Below are 9,123 nucleotides of genomic sequence, written 5' to 3'. Positions count from 1 at the left end.
CCACTGATATCATCCCTACCATATCCCCCATCACCTCTGTTGTAGAGTAGGTAGGTAGTAGGTGGAGGCCTTGGGATGGATCGATTGCACTGCAATTCGAATCGTCAGACAGTCACTTACTTGAATGCCTCCAGGGATGCCTTTCCTCATGGGGAGACAGAGAGACCCTCCCCTTCACTCGATTGGTGTCAGCTGGTCAGTTGACTTAATTTTTCAGTGTCCGCCCCGCCTCCCTACATTCTCTCTCTCTCTGGATAGGTGGGGCCGGATGGGGCGGTCCAGACAGTCTCTCTGAGTCTCAGCCTCTTCTCAGCTCAGCGGGCGGAAGCCCCCCTCCCCCCAGTGGAACGTACGGCCAGGCAGCGCAGCGGGCCTCCGGGGCGGTAGATCTAATTGCGGTAACACCACCCAAGTTATGGGAACTGAGTTACCAAGAGGGGAAGAGTAATCAGTTAGATTACTCATTACCCTCTAAAGTAACTGCGTTAAGTAACTCTGTTTATTTTAACTTAGTTTAACTTACTTACATCACTGGGTGTAAGTGCCTGGTATTGAGGTGGTTAACCCTGAACTCTGTACGTAGCACACCCCAGATACAACTGGATCTTTAGACACAACCATACTGTGTGCTGATATGGCCCACATGGTATTTGATCACCTCTGCGTTTTTTATTTTTAACGCTATAAACAAAAAAAGCGACAATTTTGAAAAAAACCCTATATTCTTTACTTTTTGCTATAATAAATACTCCCCAAAAGTGATTAAAAAACATATTTTTCCTCAGTTTAGGCCAATACGTATTCTTCTACATATTTCTGGTAAAAAAATTAATTAAGTGTTTATGGATTGGTTTGTGCAAAATTTATAGCGTCTACAAAATAGGGAATACGTTTATGGCAATTTTATTATTAATCATTTTTTTAGTAGATTTATTGGTGCAATCTGTGATTTCTATGACACTGGCAGGGAAGTGGTTAAACACTAGGGGGCGATAAAGGGGTTAGGTGTGTCCTAGGGAGTAATTCTAACTGTGGGGGGATGGGCTACTACTCATATGACAGCGATCACTGCTCCTGATGACAGGGAACAGTGATCTCTGTCATATCACTAGGCAGAACGGGGAAATGCCTTGTGTACAAAGGCATCTTCCCTGTTCTTTCGCTCCGTGACATGATCACGGGCACCCAGTGGACATTGGTGATGCCCACAATGCGACATACCTGTACACCATTTTACCCACCTATATCATTCTGCCGAAGTATATTGGTGTGTGGCAGTCAGGAAGGGGTTAAAACTGCTCGTGTTTGTAATGTATTGCCAGATATTGGCAATATACATAAACATCATTGAAAAAAACGTAATGGGTTCCCCCCCAGTCCATTATGTAGCGGAATTTCATATTAACCAATATATGTTATGTTATTTATATTAATTTTCATATGTTGTATTGCTAATATAATTATTATTCATATTATTCATATTCATAGTATTCATATTATTATTATTATTATTATTATTATTATATAGTGGTATTATCAATATTATTATTCAATACTAAAACAATAGTTATTATTTTTTATTAATGTAAACCATGTTATTCCATAAATATAGAAAGTCTTCATTTTTAAATGTTGAATGTTAGATGACCTCTCTGCTTCATGCTGATATTTTTACTGGGTGAAAGTTCATTAGGATAGTTCATTTTTAGTAAGATAAGATAACATTCTTTAAAGGTAGTAAATAAACATTGTCAAGAATAAGTGATAAAATATCTCCAGAAAGTAATTATGTTAAAATGCATTGAATAAGAGAACACTAATGTGCGTGTATGTATGTATGTATTAATAATCAGACAATATTGAATAAAGCAGTTAGTTTTGTATGTGTAGACATGTGTGTGTGAGTAAATATAATTTGTAAATAATACATGTACATTTTTGTGAAACCAATATATGAATTCATACATATAGGATTGTATATTTAAAAACTGTAGGACATATAACACATTTGGTGGGGTTAAAGGGGTTGTATACTCTTTTTTTTTTACTTTTACCTACAGGAAAGCCTATAATAAGGCTTACCTGTAGGTAAAAAAAAATATCTCCTAAACCTGTACGGTTTAGAAGATAGTCCCCTTGGTCTGCGCCGCTGACTGCAGCGGCGCATGCGCACACGGGGATTCTCGGCTGAAAATCCGGCAGTGGCTGACCGGCCGGGATGAAATCTCCCGCGTGCATGCGCTGGAGTGACGATATTGCGGCTCCGGCCACTCACAGCGCCGGAGCCGCGATACCCAGAAGAAACGCTGAGGGAGCATGTCAGCTCCCTCGGCGTGGATCAGGCCAGATGTCGGGGCCTCGTTCTAAGGTAAGTATTTCATAATGAGCTAGTATATGAGCTAGCTCATTATGCCTTTTGCTTTGCAGGTGGTAAAAAAAAAAAAAAAACAGCAAGTTTACTACCGCTTTAAGTTCATTTTCCCAAAGTCATAAATCTGTTATCCTTGAGTTGGTAAAGTCGTATCAGGACAAGGAGGGTTTGATTTAACATGACTGGGTGCCATATTGTCTCTACACAAGTATTTTAATGGGTAAAGCCATAGACAAAACCAGTTATAAATTATTTTAATAAACATGTAGGAATTCTGGGAATGAATACGTTTGTCTGGTTGTATAACAGGTGTCAGATTTATGGTTAGTTACATTGACGTAGATCTTAGCAACCAATAATTTTGTACCTAATATGCTTGCATTGTAAGAAACTGTATAAATGAGACCTGCATCTTGTAATACTTTGAACATAAACCTTTATGTTCCCAGCTGTTAATAAACCTGCATCACTGAAGTCCTGCCTGGTTTAATACGTTATTTTTCTACTTCAATTACCAGGCCCTTTTGAAAAAAATGTGTGGGGTCCCCCCCCAAAATCCGTACCAGGCCGTTTAGGTCTGGTGTAGATTTTAAGGGGGAACCGTGGTAAAATGTTTAAAAACATTGCATGGGGGTCCCCCCAAAATCCATACCAGGCCCTTCAGGTCTGGTATGGATTTTAAATACTTGCCGACTGCCACACACACACACACATATATATTGGCAGAATGACACAGGCAGGCAAATGGGCGTACCTGTACCTGTATGTCCCTTTGAATTTGCGTCCTAAAATAGTGTCAAAAGTAGGGGCATGGCTAGCCGCGGAGCGAGATGGCTGCCTGAGATCTGAGCTCCGCTCCACGGCAGGCTTACACAGCGACACAGCAGCGACGGACCTTCTCTCTCTCGTTCGTTAGAGAGAGGGGGGTTGAGGGACACACAGCGGCATGCCCAGACGCCGCCATCCACCGCCGCAGCCGCGCCGTGTGACCGAATTTTTCGGCCGCATGGATCAACCATCCAGCCAAGATGGCGCCGAACGGGACAACAGTGACACAGGCTCTGCGTCGCACAGGCCCTCACAGGCCTCACAGCAATCTGCACCTCCTGCACACCCATCGCCAGATTGCAGCACCAGAGAGGAAGCAGAGGAGATGGATAGCCTCCCTCCATCGTTAAACATAGGCGATGTGCCACAGGAGAGAGGTAAGAGAATGGCCTCCTCCCCCTGCAACTCTCCCCATAAGGCTCATGTGGCTAAAAAACATCACGGCACTGACCCTGGCTCTGCTCCTGCTGCACCAACCCCACTGTCCACCCTGGCTGCCATACCAGTAACTGATAATCCTGTGTCCGAGAGCATGCTAAAATCCATGTTACTCACCCTGCAGAAAGACCTCCACAGGGAACTACAACTTTCCCTATCCCAAGTGCATGATAGACTGGACTGCCTAGAAGACAGGGCAGACATGACGTATGAGCACGTTTCTGACATGAGTAAAGCTCACAATGAACTTCTTGATGCTCACGAACACCACACGGAAGAAATTCAGAAAATAAAATTAAAGCTCGCAGACCTGGAAGACAGGTCCAGGCGTAACAACATAACATTTAGGGGGATCCCTGAAACCGTACAACCCACTGACCTACCAAATTACCTTCAACAGCTTTTTCTCACCCTGATTCCTAATCTCACGCCCCAAGACATGGTCATTGATCGAGTGCATAGAATTGCAAAACCAGACCATCTCCCAGCTGACACACCCCGTGACGTCCTGGCCAGGATTCACTTTTATCAGATTAAGGAACAGCTACTTCGTGCAGCCAGAAATCTGAGACCTCTGCCAGCTCCATACAGCAAAATTGCTCTTTTTGCGGATTTGTCTCCCGCCACCATGGAGCTCCGCAGATCATTTTCACCGGTCACATCCCTACTCCAGGAGCACAATATTGCATACCGTTGGGGCTATCCGACCAAACTATTGGTCACCTACCAGCAAAAAATAATCCCGATTCTCTCTCCCAAGGATGGCTACAAAAAGCTGACTAATTGGGGCCTACTCCCCATCCGCACAAAACCGCACGTGCAGGAGAAACATACTACTGGAACGGCACATCCACCTCGACGTCCTTCAAACAGAAGTGACAAAGTCTGATGTCTCCTACAGGAACAGTTATGTCCCTTGCATGCGCAAGCCTGCCAGGGCGACCTTTCAGTTTCACACCCCCAACGATCTGAAGTGTGCCAAGCACACTGTTGTATACTCCCTTCTTTGCTTCTAGCAACACACGAGTTAAGGTACTCTGATTGATCCCTCTTGTACTTTTTGTTCTTATTTTTTTTTTTCATATTGTTATTGTTATTTTTTTCCAGCTGCTATATCATTAGTCCACTGGTATCTAGCATTCTTTGACTGACCACCCAGTCCCTGAGATCTGTTTCACTATTGAGTTACCCAATTATTAGAGGATATCGTGCTCCTCTTCATGTTTTTGCAGGCCGAGGATCACAACTTGTAAAGTGTGTATGCTACATTGTATAATTGCCATATCTACAGGGTGTAATACTCTGTTCTTTATAGCCTGTGGCCGCGCTCAACATCTGTGCATAGCCTCTACCACTTTAACATTATGCCAATCAAGATAGTATCCCTCAATGTCAAAGGGCTTAACTCCCCTTTCAAAAGAAACCTCCTCTGGAAAGAAGCTTGCAAACAACGAGCTGATATACTGTGTACAAGAAACGCATTTTCTAAATTCTAACCCTCCCAAATGCACACATAAAAATTATTCTCATTATTTCTTCTCCAATCATAGTAAGAAAAAAAAATGCGGAGTGATGATAGCCGTTAACTCCAACCTGACCTTTGTCCCGCATCAAATTGACACAGATGAGGATGGTAGATACATAATAATGATGGCTACAATTGACAATCACCACGTAACGCTGGTGAATATCTATGCACCCAATACATCTCAGAAAAAATTCTATAAGCAACTTAAGGCCAAATTACAACTACTCAAGCATGACTCCCTTGTTATATGTGGAGACTTTAATGCCATTCCAGATCCACTGCTAGACTCTACCAACCCCGGCAGGAAGGAAACTTCCGCCCTCTCCGCGTTTATGGACTCTGAAAACCTATATGACCCATGGAGGTGTGCACACGATGTTGAGCGCGACTACACTTTTTATTCCTACTCTGGTAATTCTTACTCTCGGATTGACCTCTTTCTCACGAACAAAAAAGCACTACTAGCATCCTCAGAATCCCACATTGACATGATCACATGGTCAGACCATGCACCAATCTCCCTGATCCTGTTCCCCCAAGCTTGCCCCACTAACCACTCTGTTTGGCGTATGAATTCATCCCTGCTCGCTAATCAGACGTATGAACGTGTCATAAAATCCGAGATTGAGAGTTACTTTGAACATAACTGTGCATCGGTAGCCACAGTTTGGTTGGCTCACAAAGCTTCTCTACGAGGGCTTTTTATAAAATTGGGAACCCAAGAACGCAAGAAACGTTCTGCAGAAGTAGACAAAATCTTACAACAGATCAAATCCTTGGAAAATACTCATAAATCCAACCCCACTAAGCTTGTGTTAGACTCCCTACGCGAACGCAGACGAGAACTTACTGAACTATTGAACCACAAATTTGATTATTACATTAAAAGATTAAAACTAAAATCGTATGCCTTCAGCAATAAATCTGGAGCCTTCCTGGCCAAACAAATTAAACAACAACAACGCAAATCGAAAATCCCATACCTTCTAAATCCCAAGGGGGTACGCATGACTAACCCCCTAGATATAGCCAATACATTTGCATCTTTTTATTCGGACCTCTATAACCTTCAAAAGACGATGTCAGACCCTCCAATTGACCCTAACGCTATAAACTCCTTTCTGTCCTCAGTGCAACTTCCTACATTAACCCCGACGCAACTACAAGACTTGTCTGCCCCATTTTCGATTAACGAAATTCAGACCGCTATCAAATCCCTCCCCTTACACAAAGCGCCGGGCCCAGACAGATTCGTCAACGAATACTATAAACACTTTACTGACATTCTTGCCCCCCATCTATGCAATGCATTCAATCAATACGCATCCTCTGGCACAATGCCGAAGGAGTGTCTAGAAGCCCTCATAGTAACTCTTCCCAAACCAGGCAAGCCCGCAGACACCCCAGGGAATTTTAGGCCCATATCGCTCTTGAACACAGACACCAAGATTTATGCTAAGCTATTGGCTCTCCGACTCTCCACAGTGATGACCCAGCTGATCCACATTGATCAGGTGGGCTTCATCCCTGGCAGGCAAGCCTTAGATGGTACCCAACGTTTTATTGATATTATCCAATGGGCAGAATACTCCAAAACGCCTTCTCTGCTTCTCTCTCTAGACGCAGAGAAGGGGTTTGATAGGGTTCATTGGAAATATTTAGAAGCTGTTCTACAGAAATTTGGTATATCTGGCACGCTCCTACACGCCATTCTATGTCTCTACACAAACCCCAGCGCGAGATCCCTTTTATATTGCTAACGGCACGCGCCAAGGGTGTTCTCTCTCACCTTTGATTTTCGCCATGATTATGGAACCCTTAGCCCAACACATCCGCTCTGACCCCAAAATCACAGGTATCACTATAGGTTCGACTGAACATAAAATAGGCTTATATGCGGATGACGTGATCATATCGCTCTCTAATCCGCAACGATCACTGTCTGCTGTGAATCAAACCCTAGACCAATTTAGCGCAATTTCTTTATATAAAGTGAATCACAACAAATCCCTGATGCTAGCATTAGGCATAGACAAATCAACTATCCAACAAATATCTGCCTCCTCCCCCTTTTCCTGGTCAAAAAATAGTACTCTGACTTACTTAGGAATCCATCTGACCTCCTCTAGCAAACTCCTTCTGCGTACTAACTTTTCAGCCCTCGTAGAGAAACTCCATAAACTGTCGCATGAAATGAACCACCCATTTGTATCGTGGGCTGGTAGAATTGCTCTGGTTAAAATGTTTCTGCTACCACATGTTTTATATATTTTCCACACTTTACCGGTGCCATTCCTTCTGGCACACCTGAGGTCCCTTCAATCCCTTTTTCATGCCTTCATCTGGCAGCATAAAAAACCTAGGATCAAGAAACAAAATCTGATGGCCCCAACCTGTTTGGGAGGTCTAGGTACCCCAAACATTGTCCTTTACTATAAGGCAGTCCTTTTAGATCAACTTAAGCTTTGGTGGGACACGTCTACCCCATCCAATTGGGCCCAGATAGAAGCAGCAATGCTTCCTGCCGAACCTAAATTACTTCTAGCTGCCTCACTTCTAACGCCTGGAATACAACACTACCCTCTGAGCACTATTTCTGCATCCCTAAGAGTCTGGACCTCTCTTCCTCAATTGTCCGGAGGCATACCACACTCCATGCTGCCCTTTATACCAACCCAGTCGCTCAAACTGGTTCTCCCTGATCTCCCACTATAGCCATGGATTGAAGCAGGCATCTCCGATCTCGGAAAGTTGTTCTCTGGTTCACAATTGAGATCTTTCGCTGAACTCCAAACCTCCTTCAACATTTCCCCCAAATCCTTCTACATGTATTTGAGGATTAGATCCTTATTCGACAAACTTGATTGGACAGACCACTGTGGGATTCTACGCAACACGCTCGCATACTTCAATATGAAGAATCACACCCGCAAGGGCATCTCGTACTTATACAAGGAACTGTCTTGACCCTCAGTAGACCCACTTCATTCGCTGATCCTTCAATGGTCTACACATATTTCATCAAGCCCACCTAAAGAGATTTGGTACCATGCTCTATTGTTGCCCGTTAAACTCTCACGATGTTCAGCACACTGGAAAGCACTGCAAAAGCTCTTCCAACATTGGTATTATACACCCAACAGACTTGCTAAGATGTTCCCGAATACATCACCTCTCTGCTGGAGGGGATGCGGGTCCATAGGATGCCTTTATCATGTCTGGTGGGAGTGCCCATCCCTCAAAGTCTTCTGGTCCCAAATCCGAGATGTTCTTCATTCACTTGTCCGTAATACTTTGACTGTCTCTCCCTTGGATCTCCTCCTTGGATTGTCAATCCCATCTTGGCCCAAAAATTCCCACACAATGTCCACCCACGTCCTAATCGCAGCAAGATTGGCGATTGCTCGCAAATGGAAAAGCCCCAATCCTCCAGATCTCCAAGAAGTATTAGCAATCTTGAACTCCAACTTTACTATGGAACACAACTTCTCCAAAGCCCATCTTACCACGAATAAATTTCTCAGGGACTGGGATCCGTGGATTAAGGATCCGTGGAGTACGCAACTCACATGATTTCTGACACCAGATCCATCCAGTGGAAAGTTCTGTTTTATACTATACTTTTATTGTTTTACTCTATAGGTTAATGATGAATACAGTCATTACTTAATATTGTGCATATGACGTAAGTAACTCATTGTGTGATCCACTATGATAGCTACCTATTCCAACCATCGAATATTGCATTGTTGTTATTCTAGATTCGATCTCTTTGTTGAGAGTCCTGCTAACAATATTATCGTAACTTGTTGTTGACATTCATATATACATAAGCGACTTTTGTGTTCTATCACTGTAACTGAATGTAATTGCTTTTTTGCTTTGGTACAACTTGTACACATTTGTATTCCATGAAAAATCTTCAATAAATCTTTAAGTTTAAAAAAAAAAAATAGTG

Source organism: Lithobates pipiens, unplaced genomic scaffold, assembly GCF_037356315.1.
Source record: "Lithobates pipiens isolate NorthernLeopardFrog02 unplaced genomic scaffold, aLitPip1_a1.2 Scaffold_13, whole genome shotgun sequence".
In the NCBI taxonomy this organism is placed as follows: domain Eukaryota; kingdom Metazoa; phylum Chordata; class Amphibia; order Anura; family Ranidae; genus Lithobates; species Lithobates pipiens.
The sequence above is the reverse complement of the archived record's forward strand: the minus strand, read 5'-3'. Positions refer to the sequence as shown.